Genomic DNA, 19,744 nt, shown 5'->3' with positions numbered 1-19,744 from the left:
TCTCAAACTGAGTACTCTTTGATCGATTCCTGGAACACCAGTAGTAGTTTCCGAAGCACATCTGGAGGCTTCCTGTAATCTGTGGACGTTCAGAGTTTTGACGACAGACAGAAATTGCATCGGGATTGAATATAACGGGCACCATGCAGACTATTCTCCATAGGTGTAACGTCTCAAACTGTCTATTCTTTGATCGATTTCTGGAAAACCAGTAGTAGTTTCCGAAGCACATCTGGAGGCTTCCTGTAATCTGTGGACGTTCAGTGATTTGATGAAAGACAGAAATTGCATCGGGGTTGAATATAACGGGCACCATGCGGACTTTTCTCCATGGGAGTAATGTCTCAAACTGTCTACTCTTTGATCGATTCCTGGAACACCAGTAGTAGTTTACGAAGCACATCTGGAGGCTTCCTGTAATCTGTGGACGTTCAGAGTTTTGATGAAAGACAGAAATTGCATCGGGATTGAATATAACGGGCACCATGCGGACTTTTCTCCATGGGAGTAATGTCTCAAATTGTCTACTTTTTGATCGATTCCTGGAACACCAGTAGTAGTGTCCGAAGCACATCTGGAGGCTTCCTGTAATCTGTGGACGTTCAGAGTTTAGATGAAAGACATAAATTGCATCGGGATTGAATGTAACGGGCACCATGCAGACTTTTCTCCATGGGAGTAATGTCTCAAACTGTCTACGCTTTGATCGTTTCCTGGAACACCAGTAGTAGTTTCCGAAGCACATCTGGAGGCTTCCTGTTATCTGTGGACGTTCAGAGTTTTGATGAAAGACATAAATTGCATCGGGATTGAATATAACGGGCACCATGCGGACTTTTCTCCATGGAACTAATGTCTCAAACTGTCTACTCTTTGATCGATTCCTGGGACACCAGTAGCAGTTTCCGAAGCACATCTGGAAGCTTCGTGTAATCTGTGGACGTTCAGAGTTTTGATGAAAGACAGAAATTGCGTCGGGATTGAATATAACGGGCACCATGCAGACTTTTCTCCATGGGAGTAATGGGTTAAACTGTCTACTCTTTGATCGATTCCTGGAACACCAGTAGTAGTTTCCAAAGCACATCTGGGGGCTTCCTGTAATCTGTGGACGTTCAGAGTTTTGATTAAAGACAGAAATTGCATCGGGGTTGAATATAACGGGCACCATGCGGACTTTTCTCCATGGGAGTAATGTCTCAAACTGTCTACTCTTTGATCACGTCCTGGGACACCAGTAGTAGTTTCCGAAGCACATCTGGAGGCTTCCTGTAATCTGTGCACATTCAGAGTATTGATGAAAGAGAGAAATTGCATCGGGATTGAATATAACGGGCACCATGCGGACTTTTCTCCATTGGAGTAATGTCTCAAACTGTCTACCCTTTGATCGATTCCTGGAACACCAGTAGTAGTTTCCAAAGCACATCTGGGGGCTTCCTGTAATCTGTGGACGTTCAGAGTTTTGATTAAAGACAGAAATTGCATCGGGATTGAATATAACGGGCACCATGCGGACTTTTCTCCATGGGAGTAATGTCTCAAATTGTCTACTTTTTGATCGATTCCTGGAACACCAGTAGTAGTGTCCGAAGCACATCTGGAGGCTTCCTGTAATCTGTGGACGTTCAGAGTTTTGATGAAAGACAGAAATTGCGTCGGGATTGAATATAACGGGCACCATGCAGACTTTTCTCCATGGGAGTAATGGGTTAAACTGTCTACTCTTTGATCGATTCCTGGAACACCAGTAGTAGTTTCCAAAGCACATCTGGGGGCTTCCTGTAATCTGTGGACGTTCAGAGTTTTGATGAAAGACATAAATTGCTTCGGGATTGAATATAACGGGCACCATGCGGATTTTTCTCCATGGAAGTAATGTCTCAAACTGTCTACTCTTTGATCGATTCCTGGGACACCAATAGTAGTTTCCGAAGCACATCTGGAAGCTTCGTGTAATCTGTGGGCGTTCAGAGTTTTGATGAAAGACAGAAATTGCATCGGGATTGAATATAACGTGCACCATGCGGAGTTTTCTCCATGGGAGTAATGTCTCAAACTGTGTACTCTTTGATCGATTTCTGGAACACCAGTAGTAGTTTCCGAAGCACATCTGGAGGCTTCCTGTAATCTGTGGACGTTCAGAGTTTTGATTAAAGACAGAAATTGCATCGGGGTTGAATATAACGGGCACCATGCGGACTTTTCTCCATGGGAGTAATGTCTCAAACTGTCTACTCTTTGATCACGTCCTGGGACACCAGTAGTAGTTTCCGAAGCACATCTGGAGGCTTCCTGTAATCTGTGCACATTCAGAGTATTGATGAAAGAGAGAAATTGCATCGGGATTGAATATAACGGGCACCATGCGGACTTTTCTCCATTGGAGTAATGTCTCAAACTGTCTACCCTTTGCTCGATTCCTGGAACACCAGTAGTTGTTTGCGAAGCACATCTGGAGGCTTCCTGTAATCTGTGGACGTTCAGAGTTTTGATGAAAGACAGAAATTGCATCGGGGTTGAATATAACGGGCACCATGCGGAGTTTTCTCCATTCGAGTAATGTCTCAAACTGTCTACTCTGTGATCGATTCCTGGAACACCAGTAGTAGTTTCCGAAGCACATCTGGAGGCTTCCTGTAATCTGTGGACGTTCAGAGTTTTGATGAAAGACAGAAATTGCATCGGGATTGAATATAACGGGCACCATGCGGACTTTTCTCCCTGGGAGTAATGTCTCAAACTGTCTACTCTTTGATCGATTCCTGGAACACCAGTAGTAGTTTCCGAAGCACATCTGGAGGCTTCCTGTAATCTGTGGACGTTCAGAGTTTTGATGAAAGACAGAAATTGCATCGGGATTGAATATAACGGGCACCATGCGGACTTTTCTCCATGGGAGTAATGTCTCAAACTGTCTACTCTTTGATCGATTCCTATAACACCGGTAGTAGTTTCCGAAGCACATCTGGAGGCTTCCTGTAATCTGTGGACGTTCAGAGTTTTGTTGAAAGACAGAAATTGCATCGGGGTTGAATATAACGGGCACCATGCGGACTTTTCTCCATGGGAGTAATGTCTCAAACTGAGTACTCTTTGATCGATTCCTGGAACACCAGTAGTAGTTTCCGAAGCACATCTGGAGGCTTCCTGTAATCTGTGGACGTTCAGTGATTTGATGAAAGACAGAAATTGCATCGGGGTTGAATATAACGGGCACCATGCGGACTTTTCTCCATGGGAGTAATGTCTCAAACTGTCTACTCTTGACCGATTCCTGGAACACCAGTAGTAGTTTCCGAAGCACATCTGGAGGCTTCCTGTAATCTGTGGACGTTCAGAGTTTTGATGAAAGACAGAAATTGCATCGGGATTGAATATAACGGGCACCATGCGGACTTTTCTCCATGGGAGTAATGTCTCAAATTGTCTACTTTTTGATCGATTCCTGGAACACCAGTAGTAGTGTCCGAAGCACATCTGGAGGCTTCCTGTAATCTGTGGACGTTCAGAGTTTAGATGAAAGACATAAATTGCATCGGGATTGAATATAACGGGCACCATGCGGACATTTCTCCATGGGAGTAATGTCAAACTGTCTACTCTTTGATCACTTCCTGGGACACCAGTAGTAGTTTCCGAAGCACATCTGGAGGCTTCCTGTAATCTGTGCACATTCAGAGTATTGATGAAAGAGAGAAATTGCATCGGGATTGAATATAACGGGCACCATGCGGACTTTTCTCCCTGGGAGTAATGTCTCAAACTGTCTACTCTTTGATCGATTCCTGAAACACCTGTAGTAGTTTCCGAAGCACATCTGGAGGCTTCCTGTAATCTGTGGACGATCAGAGTTTTCATGAAAGACAGAAATTGCATCGGGGTTGAATATAACGGGCACCATGCGGACTTTTCTCCATGGGAGTAATGTCTCAAACTGTCTACTCTTTGATCGATTCCTGGAACACCAGTAGTAGTTTCCGAAGCACATCTGGAGGCTTCCTGTAATCTGTGGACGTTCAGAGTTTTGATGAAAGACAGAAATTGCATCGGAGTTGAATATAACGCCCACCATTCGGACTTATCTCCATGGGAGTAATGTCTCAAACTGTCTACTCTTTGATCGTTTCCTGGAACACCAGTAGTAGTTTCCGAAGCACATCTGGATGCTTCCTGTAATCTGTGGACGTTCAGAGTTTTGATGAAAGACAGAAATTGCATCGGGATTGAATATAACGGGCACCATGCGGACTTTTCCCCCTGGGAGTAATGTCTCAAACTGTCTACACTTTGATCGATTGCTGGAACACCAGTAGTAGTTTCCGAAGCACATCTGTAGGCTTCCTGTAATCTGTGGACTTTCAGAGTTTTGATGAAAGACATAAATTGCATCGGGATTGAATATAACGGGCACCATGCGGACTTTTCTCCATGGAAGTAATGTCTCAAACTAGATACTCTTTGATCGATTCCTGGGACACCAGCAGTAGTTTCCGAAGCACATCTGGAAGCTTCGTGTAATCTGTGGACGTTCAGAGTTTTGATGAAACACAGAAATTGCATCGGGATTGAATATAACGGGCACCATGCGGACTTTTCTCCCTGGGAGTAATGTTTCAAACTGTCTACTCTTTGATCGATTCCTGGAACACCAGTAGAAGTTTCCGAAGCACATCTGGAGGCTTCCTGTAATCTATGGACGTTCAGAGTTTTGATGAAACACAGAAATTGCATCGGGGTTGAATATAACGGGCACCATGCGGACTTTTCTCCATGGGAGTAATGTCTCAAACTGTCTACTTTTTGATCGATTCCTGGAACACCAGTAGTAGTTTCCGAAGCACATCTGGAGGTTTCCTGTAATCTGTGGACCTTCAGAGTTTTGATGAAAGACAGAAATTGCATCGGGGTTGAATATAACGGGCTACATGCGGACTTTTCTCCATGGGAGTAATGTCTCAAACTGTCTACTCTTTGATCGATTCCTGGAACACCAGTAGTAGTTTCCGAAGCACATCTGTAGGCTTCCTGTAATCTGTAGACGTTCAGAGATTTGATGAAAGACAGAAATTGAATCGGGGTTGAATATAACGGGCACCATCCGGACTTTTCTCCATGGGAGTAATGTCTCAAACTGTCTACTCTTTGATCGACTCCTGGAACACCAGTAATAGTTTCCGAAGCACATCTGGAGGCTTCCTGTAATCTGTGGACGTTCAGAGTTTAGATGAAAGACATAAATTGAATCGGGATTGAATATAACGGGCACCATGCGGACTTTTCTCCATGGGAGTAATGTCTCAAACTGTCTACTCTTTGATCGATTCCTGGAACACCAGTAGTAGTTTCCGAAGCACATCTGTAGGCTTCCTGTAATCTGTAGACGTTCAGAGATTTGATGAAAGACAGAAATTGAATCGGGGTTGAATATAACGGGCACCATGCGGACTTTTCTCCATGGGAGTAATGTCTCAAACTGTCTACTCTTTGATCGACTCCTGGAACACCAGTAGTAGTTTCCGAAGCACATCTGGAGGCTTCCTGTAATCTGTGGACGTTCAGAGTTTAGATGAAAGACATAAATTGAATCGGGATTGAATATAACGGGCACCATGCAGACTTTTCTCCATGGGAGTAATGTCTCAAACTGTCTACTCTTTGACCGATTCCTGGAACACCAGTAGTAGTTTCCGAAGCACATCTGGAGGCTTTCTGTAATCTGTGGACGTTCAGAGTTTTGATGAAAGACAGAAATTGCATCGGAATTGAATATAACGGGCACCATGCGGACTTTTCTCCATGGGAGTAATGTCTCAAACTGTCTACTCTTTGATCGACTCCTGGAACACCAGTAGTAGTTTCCGAAGCACATCTGGAGGCTTCCTGTAATCTGTGGACGTTCAGAGTTTAGATGAAAGACATAAATTGAATCGGGATTGAATATAACGGGCACCATGCAGACTTTTCTCCATGGGAGTAATGTCTCAAACTGTCTACTCTTTGATCGATTCCTGGAACACCAGTAGTAGTATCCGAAGCACATCTGGAGGCTTCCTGTAATCTGTGGACGTTCAGAGTTTTGATGAAAGACATAAATTGCATCGGGATTGAATATAAAGGGCACCATGCGAACTTTTCTCCATGGAAGTAATGTCTCAAACTGTCTACTCTTTGATCGATTCCTGGGACACCAGTAGCAGTTTCCGAAGCACATCTGGAAGCTTCGTGTAATCTGTGGACGTTCAGAGTTTTGATGAAAGACAGAAATTGCATCGGGGTTGAATATAACGGGCACCATGCGGACTTTTCTCCATGGGAGTAATGTCTCAAACTGTCTACCTTTTGCTAGATTCCTGGAACACCAGTAGTAGTTTCCGAAGCACATCTGGAGGCTTCTTGTAATCTGTGGACGTTCAGAGTTTTGATGAATGACAGATATTGCATCGGGGTTGAATATAAGGGGCACCATGCGGAGTTCTCTCCATTCGAGTAATGTCTCAAACTGTCTACTCTGTGATCGATTCCTGGAACACCAGTAGTAGTTTCCGAAGCACATCTGGAGGCTTCCTGTAATCTGTGGACGTTCAGAGTTTTGACGAAAGACAGAAATTGCATCGGGGTTGAATGTAACGGGCACCATGCGGAGTTTTCTCCATTGGAGTAATGTCTCAAACTGTCTACTCTGTGATCGATTCCTGGAACACCAGTAGTAGTTTCCGAAGCACATCTGGAGGCTTCCTGTAATCTGTGCACATTCAGAGTATTGATGAAAGAGAGAAATTGCATCGGGGTTGAATATAACGGGCACCATGCGGACTTTTCTCCATGGGAGTAATGTCTCAAACTGTCTACCTTTTGCTAGAATCCTGGAACACCAGTGGTAGTTTCCGAAGCACATCTGGAAGCTTCCTGTAATCTGTGGACGTTCAGAGTTTTGATGAATGACAGATATTGCATCGGGGTTGAATATAACGGGCACCATGCGGAGTTTTCTCCATTCGAGTAATGTCTCAAACTGTCTACTCTGTGATCGATTCCTGGAACACCAGTAGTAGTTTCCGAAGCACATCTGGAGGCTTCCTGTAATCTGTGGACGTTCAGAGTTTTGACGAAAGACAGAAATTGCATCGGGGTTGAATGTAACGGGCACCATGCGGAGTTTTCTCCATTGGAGTAATGTCTCAAACTGTCTACTCTGTGATCGATTCCTGGAACACCAGTAGTAGTTTCCGAAGCACATCTGGAGGCTTCCTGTAATCTGTGCACATTCAGAGTATTGATGAAAGAGAGAAATTGCATCGGGATTGAATATAACGGGCACCATGCGGACTTTTCTCCCTGGGAGTAATGTCTCAAACTGTCTATTCTTTGATCGATTCCTGAAACACCTGTAGTAGTTTCCGAAGCACATCTGGAGGCTTCCTGTAATCTGTGGACGTTCAGAGTTTTGATGAAAGACAGAAATTGCATCGGGGTTGAATATAACGGGCACCATGCGGACTTTTCTCCATGGGAGTAATTTCTCAAACTGTCTACTCTTTGATCGATTCCTGGAACACCAGTAGTAGTTTCCGAAGCACATCTGGAGGCTTCCTGTAATCTGTGGACGTTCAGAGTTTTGATGAAAGACAGAAATTGCATCGGAGTTGAATATAACGGGCACCATTCGCACTTTTCTCCATGGGAGTAATGTCTCAAACTGTCTCCACTTTGATCGTTTCCTGGAACACCAGTAGTAGTTTCCGAAGCACATCTGGATGCTTCCTGTAATCTGTGGACGTTCAGAGTTTTGATGAAAGACAGAAATTGCATCGGGATTGAATATAACGGGCACCATGCGGACTTTTCTCCCTGGGAGTAACGTCTCAAACTGTCTACACTTTGATCGATTGCTGGAACACCAGTAGTAGTTTCCGAAGCACATCTGTAGGCTTCCTGTAATCTGTGGACGTTCAGAGTTTTGATGAAAGACATAAATTGCATCGGGATTGAATATAGCGGGCACCATGCGGACTTTTCCCCATGGAAGTAATGTCTCAAACTGTCTACTCTTTGATCGATTCCTGGGACACCAGCAGTAGTTTCCGAAGCACATCTGGAAGCTTCGTGTAATCTGTGGACGTTCAGTTTTGATGAAAGACAGAAATTGCATCGGGATTGAATATAACGGGCACCATGCGGACTTTTCTCCCTGGGAGTCATGTTTCAAACTGTCTACTCTTTGATCGATTCCTGGAACACCAGTAGAAGTTTCCGAAGCACATCTGGAGGCTTCCTGTAATCTATGGACGTTCAGAGTTTTGATGAAAGACAGAAATTGCATCGGGGTTGAATATAACGGGCACCATGCGGACTTTTCTCCATGGGAGTAATGTCTCAAACTGTCTACTCTTTGATCGATTCCTGGAACACCAGTAGTAGCTTCCGAAGCACATCTGGAGGTTTCCTGTAATCTGTGGACCTTCAGAGTTTTGATGAAAGACAGAAATTGCATCGGGGTTGAATATAACGGGCACCATGCGGACTTTTCTCCATGGGAGTAATGTCTCAAACTGTCTACTCTTTGATCGATTCCTGGAACACCAGTAGTAGTTTCCGAAGCACATCTGTAGGCTTCCTGTAATCTGTAGACGTTCAGAGATCTGATGAAAGACAGAAATTGAATCGGGGTTAAATATAACGGGCACCATGCGGACTTTTCTCCATGGGAGTAATGTCTCAAACTGTCTACTCTTTGATCGATTCCTGGAACACCAGTAGTAGTTTCCGAAGCACATCTGGAGGCTTCCTGTAATCTGTGGACGTTCAGAGTTTTGATGAGAGACATAAATTGCATCGGGATTGAATATAAAGGGCACCATGCGGACTTTTCTCCATGGAAGTAATGTCTCAAACTGTCTACTCTTTGATCGATTCCTGGGACACCAGTAGCAGTTTCCGAAGCACATCTGGAAGCTTCGTGTAATCTGTGGACGTTCAGAGTTTTGATGAAAGACAGAAATTGCATCGGGGTTGAATATAACGGGCACCATGCGGACTTTTCCCCATGGGAGTAATGTCTCAAACTGTCTACTCTTTGCTCGATTCCTGGAACACCAGTAGTAGTTTCCGAAGCACATCTGGAGGCTTCCTGTAATCTGTGGACGTTCAGAGTTTTGATGAAAGACAGATATTGCATCGGGGTTGAATATAAGGGGCATCATGCGGAGTTTTCTCCATTCGAGTAATGTCTCAAACTGTCTACTCTGTGATCGATTCCTGGAACATCAGTAGTAGTTTCCGAAGCACATCTGGAGGCTTCCTGTAATCTGTGGACGTTCAGAGTTTTGACGAAAGACAGAAATTGCATCGGGGTTGAATATAACGGGCACCATGCGGACTTTTCTCCATGGGAGTAATGTCTCAAACTGTCTACTCTTTGATCGATTCTCGGAACACCAGTAGTAGTTTCCGAAGCACATCTGTAGGCTTCCTGTAATCTGTGGACGTTCAGAGTTTTGATGAAAGACAGAAATTGCATCGGGGTTGAATATAACGGGCACCATGCGGAGTTTTCTCCATTGGAGTAATGTCTCAAACTGTCTACTCTGTGATCGATTCCTGGAACATCAGTAGTAGTTTCCGAAGCACATCTGGAGGCTTCCTGTAATCTGTGGACGTTCAGAGTTTTGATGAAAGACAGAAATTGCATCGGGGTTGAATATAACGGGCACCATGCGGACTTTTCTCCATGGGAGTAATGTCTCAAACTGAGTACTGTTTGATCGATTCCTGGAACACCAGTAGTAGTTTCCGAAGCACATCTGGAGGCTTCCTGTAATCAGTGGACGTTCAGAGATTTGATGACAGACAGAAATTGCATCGGGGTTGAATATAACGGGCACCATGCGGACTTTTCTCCATGGGAGTAATGTCTCAAACTGTCTACTCTTTGATCGATAACTAGAACACCAGTAGTAGTTTCCGAAGCACATCTGGAGGCTTCCTGTAATCTGTGGACGTTCAGAGTTTTGATGAAAGACAGAAATTGCATCGGGATTGAATATAACGGGCACCATGCGGACTTTTCTCCATGGGAGTAATGTCTCAAACTGTCTACTCTTTGATCGATTCCTGGAACACCAGTAGTAGTTTCCGAAGCACATCTGGAGGCTTCCTGTTATCTGTGGACGTTCAGAGTTTTGACGAACGTTATAAATTGCATCGGGATTGAATATAACGGGCACCATGCGGACTTTTCTCCATGGAAGTAATGTCTCAAACTGTCTACTCTTTGATCGATTCCTGGGACACCAGTAGCAGTTTCCGAAGCACATCTGTAAGCTTCGTGTAATCTGTGGACGTTCAGAGTTTTGATGAAAGACAGAAATTGCATCGGGGTTTAATATAACGGGCACCATGCGGACTTTTCTCCATGGGAGTAATGTCTCGAACTGTCTACTCTTTGATCGATTCTTGGAACACCAGTAGTAGATTTCGAAGCACATCTGGAGGCTTCCTGTAATCTGTGGACGTTCAGAGTTTTGATGAAAGACAGAAATTGCATCGGGATTGAATATAACGGGCACCATGCGGACTTTTCTCCATGGGAGTAATGTCTCAAACTGTCTACTCTTTGATCGATATCTGGAACACCAGTAGTAGTTTCCGAAGCACATCTGGAGGCTACCTGTAATCCGTGGACGTTCAGAGTTTTGATGAAAGACAGAAATTGCATCGGGGTTGAATATAACGGGCACCATACGGACTTTCCTCCATGGGAGTAATGTCTCAAACTGTCTACTCTTTGATCACTTCCTGGGACACCAGTAGTAGTCTCCGAAGCACATCTGGAGGCTACCTGTAATCTGTGCACATTCAGAGTATTGATGAAAGAGAGAAATTGCATCGGGATTGAATATAACGGGCACCATGCGGACTTTTCTCCATGGGAGTAATGTCTCAAACTGTCTACCCTTTGCTCGATTCCTGGAACACCAGTAGTAGTTTCCGAAGCACATCTGGAGGCTTCCTGTAATCTGTGGACGTTCAGAGTTTTGATGAAAAACAGAAATTGCATCGGGGTTGAATATAACGGGCACCATGCGGACTTTTCTCCATGGGAGTAATGTCTCAAACTGTCTACTCTTTGATCGATTCCTGGAACACCAATAGTAGTTTCCGAAGCACATCTGGAGGCTTCCTGTAATCTGTGGACGTTCAGAGTTTTGATGAAAGACAGAAATTGCATCGGGATTGAATATAACGGGCACCATGGGGACTTTTCTCCCTGGGAGTAATGTCTCAAACTGTCTACTCTTTGATCGATTCCTGGAACACCTATAGTAGTTTCTGAAGCACATCTGGAGGCTTCCTGTAATCTGTGGACGTTCAGAGTTTTGATGAAAGACAGAAATTGCATCGGGGTTGAATATAACGGGCACCATGAGGACTTTTCTCCATGGGAGTAATGTCTCACACTGTCTACTCTTTGATCGATTCCTGGAACACCAGTAGTAGTTTCCGAAGCACATCTGTAGGCTTCCTGTAATCTGTGGACGTTCCGAGTTTTGATGAAAGACTGAAATTGCATCGGGGTTGAGTATAACGGGCACCATGCGGACTTTTCTCCATGGGAGTAATGTCTCAAACTGTCTACTCTTTGATCGATTCCTGGACACCAGTAGTAGTTTCCGAAGCACATCTGGAGGCTTCCTGTAATCTGTGGACGTTTAGAGTTTTGATGAAAGACAGAAATTGCATCGGGATTGAATATAACGGGCACCATGCGGACTTTTCTCCCTGGGAGTAATGTCTCAAACTGTCTACTCTTTGATCACTTCCTGGGACACCAGTAGTAGTTTCCGAAGCACATCTGGAGGCTTCCTGTAATCTGTGGACGTTCAGAGTTTTGATGAAAGACAGAAATTGCATCGGGATTGAATATAACGGGCACCATGCAGACTTTTCTCCATGGGAGTAATGTCTCAAACTGTCTACTCTTTGATCGATATCTGGAACACCAGTAGTAGTTTCCGAAGCACATCTGGAGGCTACCTGTAATCCGTGGACGTTCAGAGTTTTGATGAAAGACAGAAATTGCATCGGGGTTGAATATAACGGGCACCATACGGACTTTTCTCCATGGGAGTAATGTCTCAAACTGTCTACTCTTTGATCACTTCCTGGGACACCAGTAGTAGTTTCCGAAGCACATCTGGAGGCTACCTGTAATCTGTGCACATTCAGAGTATTGATGAAAGAGAAAAATTGCATCGGGATTGAATATAACGGGCACCATGTGGACTTTTCTCCATGGGAGTAATGTCTCAAACTGTCTACCCTTTGCTCGATTCCTGGAACACCATTAGTAGTTTCCGAAGCACATCTGGATGCTTCCTGTAATCTGTGGACGTTCAGAGTTTTGATGAAAAACAGAAATTGCATCGGGGTTGAATATAACGGGCACCATGCGGAGTTTTCTCCATGGGAGTAATGTCTCAAACTGTCTACTCTTTGATCTATTCCTGGAACACCAGTAGTAGTTTCCAAAGCACATCTGGAGGCTTCCTGTAATCTGTGGACGTTCAGAGTTTTGATGAAAGACAGAAATTGCATCGGGATTGAATATAACGGGCACCATGCGGACTTTTCTCCCTGGGAGTAATGTCTCAAACTGTCTACTCTTTGATCGATTCCTGGAACACCAGTAGTAGTTTCCGAAGCACATCTGGAGGCTTCCTGTAATCTGTGGACGTTCAGAGTTTTGATGAAAGACAGAAATTGCATCGGGATTGAATATAACGGGCACCATGCGGACTTTTCTCCCTGGGAGTAATGTCTCAAACTGTCTACTCTTTGATCGATTCCTGAAACACCTGTAGTAGTTTCCGAAGCACATCTGGAGGCTTCCTGTAATCTGTGGACGTTCAGAGTTTTGATGAAAGACAGAAATTGCATCGGGGTTGAATATAACGGGCACCATGCGGACTTTTCTCCATGGGAGTAATTTCTCAAACTGTCTACTCTTTGATCGATTCCTGGAACACCAGTAGTAGTTTCCGAAGCACATCTGGAGGCTTCCTGTAATCTGTGGACGTTCAGAGTTTTGATGAAAGACAGAAATTGCATCGGAGTTGAATATAACGGGCACCATTCGCACTTTTCTCCATGGGAGTAATGTCTCAAACTGTCTACTCTTTGATCGTTTCCTGGAACACCAGTAGTAGTTTCCGAAGCACATCTGGATGCTTCCTGTAATCTGTGGACGTTCAGAGTTTTGATGAAAGACAGAAATTGCATCGGGATTGAATATAACGGGCACCATGCGGACTTTTCTCCCTGGGAGTAACGTCTCAAACTATCTACACTTTGATCGATTGCTGGAACACCAGTAGTAGTTTCCGAAGCACATCTGTAGGCTTCCTGTAATCTGTGGACGTTCAGAGTTTTGATGAAAGACATAAATTGCATCGTGATTGAATATAACGGGCACCATGCGGACTTTTCTCCATGGAAGTAATGTCTCAAACTGTCTACTCTTTGATCGATTCCTGGGACACCAGCAGTAGTTTCCGAAGCACATCTGGAAGCTTCGTGTAATCTGTGGACGTTCAGAGTTTTGATGAAAGACAGAAATTGCATCGGGATTGAATATAACGGGCACCATGCGGACTTTTCTCCCTGGGAGTCATGTTTCAAACTGTCTACTCTTTGATCGATTCCTGGAACACCAGTAGAAGTTTCCGAAGCACATCTGGAGGCTTCCTGTAATCTATGGACGTTCAGAGTTTTGATGAAAGACAGAAATTGCATCGGGGTTGAATATAACGGGCACCATGCGGACTTTTCTTCATGGGAGTAATGTCTCAAACTGTCTACTCTTTGATCGATTCCTGGAACACCAGTAGTAGCTTCCGAAGCACATCTGGAGGTTTCCTGTAATCTGTGGACCTTCAGAGTTTTGATGAAAGACAGAAATTGTATCGGGGTTGAATATAACGGGCACCATGCGGACTTTTCTCCATGGGAGTAATGTCTCAAACTGTCTACTCTTTGATCGATTCCTGGAACACCAGTAGTAGTTTCCGAAGCACATCTGTAGGCTTCCTGTAATCTGTAGACGTTCAGAGATCTGATGAAAGACAGAAATTGAATCGGGGTTAAATATAACGGGCACCATGCGGACTTTTCTCCATGGGTGTAATGTCTCAAACTGTCTACTCTTTGATCGATTCCTGGAACACCAGTAGTAGTTTCCGAAGCACATCTGGAGGCTTCCTGTAATCTGTGGACGTTCAGAGTTTTGATGAAAGACAGAAATTGCATCGGGATTGAATATAACGGGCACCATGCGGACTTTTCTCCATAGGAGTAATGTCTCAAACTGTCTACTCTTTGATCGACTCCTGGAACACCAGTAGTAGTTTCCGAAGCACATCTGGAGGCTACCTGTAATCTGTGGACGTTCAGAGTTTTGATGAAAGACATAAATTTCATCGGGATTGAATATAGCGGGCACCATGCGGACTTTTCTCCATGGGAGTAATGTCTTAAACTGTCTACTCTTTGATCGATTCCAGGAACACCAGTAGTAGTTTCCGAAGCACATCTGGAGGCTTCCTGTAATCTGTGGACGTTCAGAGTTTTGATGAGAGACATAAATTGCATCGGGATTGAATATAAAGGGCACCATGCGGACTTTTCTCCATGGAAGTAATGTCTCAAACTGTCTACTCTTTGATCGATTCCTGGGACACCAGTAGCAGTTTCCGAAGCACATCTGGAAGCTTCGTGTAATCTGTGGACGTTCAGAGTTTTGATGAAAGACAGAAATTGCATCGGGGTTGAATATAACGGGCACCATGCGGACTTTTCCCCATGGGAGTAATGTCTCAAACTGTCTACCCTTTGCTCGATTCCTGGAACACCAGTAGTAGTTTCCGAAGCACATCTGGAGGCTTCCTGTAATCTGTGGACGTTCAGAGTTTTGATGAAAGACAGATATTGCATCGGGGTTGAATATAAGGGGCATCATACGGAGTTTTCTCCATTCGAGTAATGTCTCAAACTGTCTACTCTGTGATCGATTCCTGGAACACCAGTAGTAGTTTCCGAAGCACATCTGGAGGCTTCCTGTAATCTGTGGACGTTCAGAGTTTTGATGAAAGACAGAAATTGCATCGGGGTTGAATATAACGGGCACCATGCGGACTTTTCTCCATGGGAGTAATGTCTCAAACTGAGTACTGTTTGATCGATTCCTGGAACACCAGTAGTAGTTTCCGAAGCACATCTGGAGGCTTCCTGTAATCTGTGGACGTTCAGAGATTTGATGACAGACAGAAATTGCATCGGGGTTGAATATAACGGGCACCATGCGGACTTTTCTCCATGGGAGTAATGTCTCAAACTGTCTACTCTTTGATCGATTCCTAGAACACCAGTAGTAGTTTCCGAAGCACATCTGGAGGCTTCCTGTAATCTGTGGACGTTCAGAGTTTTGATGAAAGACAGAAATTGCATCGGGATTGAATATAACGGGCACCATGCGGACTTTTCTCCATGGGAGTAATGTCTCAAACTGTCTACTCTTTGATCGATTCCTGGAACACCAGTAGTAGTTTCCGAAGCACATCTGGAGGCTTCCTGTTATCTGTGGACGTTCAGAGTTTTGACGAACGTTATAAATTGCATCGAGATTGAATATAACGGGCACCATGCGGACTTTTCTCCATGGGAGTAATGTCTCAATCTGTCTACTCTTTGATCGATTCCTGGAACACCAGTAGTAGTTTCCGAAGCACATCTGGAGGCTTCCTGTAATCTGTGGACGTTCAAAGTTTTGATGAAAGACATAAATTGCATCGGGATTGAATATAACGGGCCCCATGCGGACTTTTCTCCATGGAAGTAAAGTCTCAAACTGTCTACTCTTTGATCGATTCCTGGGACACCAGTAGCAGTTTCCGAAGCACATCTGTAAGCTTCGTGTAATCTGTGGACGTTCAGAGTTTTGATGAAAGACAGAAATTGCATCGGGGTTTAATATAACGGGCACCATGCGGACTTTTCTCCATGGGAGTAATGTCTCGAACTGTCTACTCTTTGATCGATTCTTGGAACACCAGTAGTAGATTTCGAAGCACATCTGGAGGCTTCCTGTAATCTGTGGACGTTCAGAGTTTTGATGAAAGACAGAAATTGCATCGGGATTGAATATAACGGGCACCATGCGGACTTTTCTCCATGGGAGTAATGTCTCAAACTGTCTACTCTTTGATCGATATCTGGAACACCAGTAGTAGTTTACGAAGCACATCTGGAGGCTACCTGTAATCCGTGGACGTTCAGAGTTTTGATGAAAGACAGAAATTGCATCGGGGTTGAATATAACGGGCACCATACGGACTTTTCTCCATGGGAGTAATGTCTCAAACTGTCTACTCTTTGATCACTTCCTGGGACACAAGTAGTAGTTTCCGAAGCACATCTGGAGGCTACCTGTAATCTGTGCACATTCAGAGTATTGATGAAAGAGAGAAATTGCATCGGGATTGAATATAACGGGCACCATGCGGACTTTTCTCCATGGGAGTAATGTCTCAAACTGTCTACCCTTTGCTCGATTCCTGGAACACCAGTAGTAGTTTCCGAAGCACATCTGGAGGCTTCCTGTAATCTGTGGACGTTCAGAGTTTTGATGAAAAACAGAAATTGCATCGGGGTTGAATATAACGGGCACCATGCGGAGTTTTCTCCATGGGAGTAATGTCTCAAACTGTCTACTCTTTGATCGATTCCTGGAACACCAATAGTAGTTTCCGAAGCACATCTGGAGGCTTCCTGTAATCTGTGGACGTTCAGAGTTTTGATGAAAGACAGAAATTGCATCGGGATTGAATATAACGGGCACCATGGGGACTTTTCTCCCTGGGAGTAATGTCTCAAACTGTCTACTCTTTGATCGATTCCTGGAACACCAGTAGTAGTTTCCGAAGCACATCTGGAGGCTTCCTGTAATCTGTGGACGTTCAGAGTTTTGATGAAAGACAGAAATTGCATCGGGGTTGAATATAACGGGCACCATGCGGACGTTTCTCCACGGGAGTAATGTGTCACACTGTCTACTCTTTGATCGATTCCTGGAACACCAGTAGTAGTTTCCGAAGCACATCTGTAGGCTTCCTGTAATCTGTGGACGTTCCGAGTTTTGATGAAAGACAGAAATTGCATCGGGGTTGAGTATAACGGGCACCATGCGGACTTTTCTCCATGGGAGTAATGTCTCGAACTGTCTACTCTTTGATCGATTCCTTGACACCAGTAGTAGTTTCCGAAGCACATCTGGAGGCTTCCTGTAATATGTGGACGTTTAGAGTTTTGATGAAAGACAGAAATTGCATCGGAATTGAATATAACGGGCACCATGCGGACTTTTCTCCCTGGGAGTAATGTCTCAAACTGTCTACTCTTTGATCACTTCCTGGGACACCAGTAGTAGTTTCCGAAGCACATCTGGAGGCTTCCTGTAATCTGTGCACATTCAGAGTTTTGATGAAAGACAGAAAATGCATCGGGGTTGAATATAACGGGCACCATTCGGAGTTTTCTCCATGGGAGTAATGTCTCAAACTGTCTAACCTTTGCTCGATTTCTAGAACACCAGTAGTAGTTTCCGAAGCACATCTGGAGGCTTCCTGTAACTTGTGGACATTCAGAGTTTTGATGAAAGACAGAAATTGCATCGGGGTTGAATATAACGGGCACCATACGGACTTTTCTCCATGGGAGTAATGTCTCAAACTGTCTACTCTTTGATCACTTCCTGGGACACCAGTAGTAGTTTCCGAAGCACATCTGGAGGCTACCTGTAATCTGTGCACATTCAGAGTATTGATGAAAGAGAGAAATTGCATCGGGATTGAATATAACGGGCACCATGCGGACTTTTCTCCATGGGAGTAATGTCTCAAACTGTCTACTCTTTGATCGATTACTGGGACACCAGTAGTAGTTTCCGAAGCACATCTCGAGCCTTCCTGTAATCTGTGGACGTTCAGAGTTTTGATGAAAGACAGAAATTGCATCGGGATTGAATATAATGGGCACCATGCGGACTTTTCTCCCTGGGAGTAATGTCTCAAACTGTGTACTCTTTGATCAATTCCTGGAACACCAGTAGTAGTTTCCGAAGCACATCTGGAGGCTTCCTGTAATCTGTGGACGTTCAGAGTTTTGATGAAAGACAGAAATTGCATCGGGATTGAATATAACGGGCACCATGCAGACTTTTCTCCATGGGAGTAATGTCTCAAACTGTCTACTCTTTGATCGATATCTGGAACACCAGTAGTAGTTTCCGAAGCACATCTGGAGGCTACCTGTAATCCGTGGACGTTCAGAGTTTTGATGAAAGACAGAAATTGCATCGGGGTTGAATATAACGGGCACCATACGGACTTTTCTCCATGGGAGTAATGTCTCAAACTGTCTACTCTTTGATCACTTCCTGGGACACCAGTAGTAGTTTCCGAAGCACATCTGGAGGCTACCTGTAATCTGTGCACATTCAGAGTATTGATGAAAGGGAGAAATTGCATCGGGATTGAATATAACGGGCACCATGCGGACTTTTCTCCATGGGAGTAATGTCTCAAACTGTCTACCCTTTGCTCGATTCCTGGAACACCAGTAGTAGTTTCCGAAGCACATCTGGAGGCTTCCTGTAATCTGTGGACGTTCAGAGTTTTGATGAAAAACAGAAATTGCATCGGGGTTGAATATAACGGGCACCATGCGGAGTTTTCTCCATGGGAGTAATGTCTCAAACTGTCTACTCTTTGATCAATTCCTGGAACACCAGTAGTAGTTTCCAAAGCACATCTGGAGGCTTCCTGTAATCTGTGGACGTTCAGAGTTTTGATGAAAGACAGAAATTGCATCGGGATTGAATATAACGGGCACCATGCGGACTTTTCTCCCTGGGAGTAATGTCTCAAACTGTCTAGTCTTTGATCGATTCCTGGAAAACCAGTAGTAGTTTCCGAAGCACATCTGGAGGCTTCCTGTAATCTGTGGACGTTCAGAGTTTTGATGAAAGACAGAAATTGCATCGGGGTTTAATATAACGGGCACCATGCGGACTTTTCTCCATGGGAGTAATGTCTCAAACTGTCTACTCTTTGATCGATTTCTGGAACACCAGTAGTAGTTTCCGAAGCACATGTGGATTCTTCATGTAATCTGTGGACGTTCAGAGTTTTGATGAAAGACAGAAATTGCATGGAGATTGAATATAACGGGCAATATGGGGACTTTTCTCCCTGGGAGTAATGTTTCAAACTGTCTACTCTTTGATCGATTCCTGGGACACCAGTAGTAGTTTCCGAAGCACATCTCGAGCCTTCCTGTAATCTGTGGACGTTCAGAGTTTTGATGAAAGACAGAAATTGCATCGGGGTTGAATATAACGGGCACCATGCGGACTTTTCCCCATGGGAGTAATGTCTCAAACTGTCTACTCTTTGATCGATTACTGGGACACCAGTAGTAGTTTCCGAAGCACATCTCGAGCCTTCCTGTAATCTGTGGACGTTCAGAGTTTTGATGAAAGACAGAAACTGCATCGGGATTGAATATAACGGGCACCATGGGGACTTTTCTCCCTGGGAGTAATGTCTCATACTGTCTACTCTTTGATCGATTCCTGGAACACCAGTAATGGTTTCCGAAGCACATCTGTAAGGTTCCTGTAATCTGTGGA

Source organism: Schistocerca gregaria, chromosome 11 (genome assembly GCF_023897955.1).
Source record: "Schistocerca gregaria isolate iqSchGreg1 chromosome 11, iqSchGreg1.2, whole genome shotgun sequence".
Lineage (NCBI taxonomy): Eukaryota > Metazoa > Arthropoda > Insecta > Orthoptera > Acrididae > Schistocerca > Schistocerca gregaria.
The sequence above is the reverse complement of the archived record's forward strand: the minus strand, read 5'-3'. Positions refer to the sequence as shown.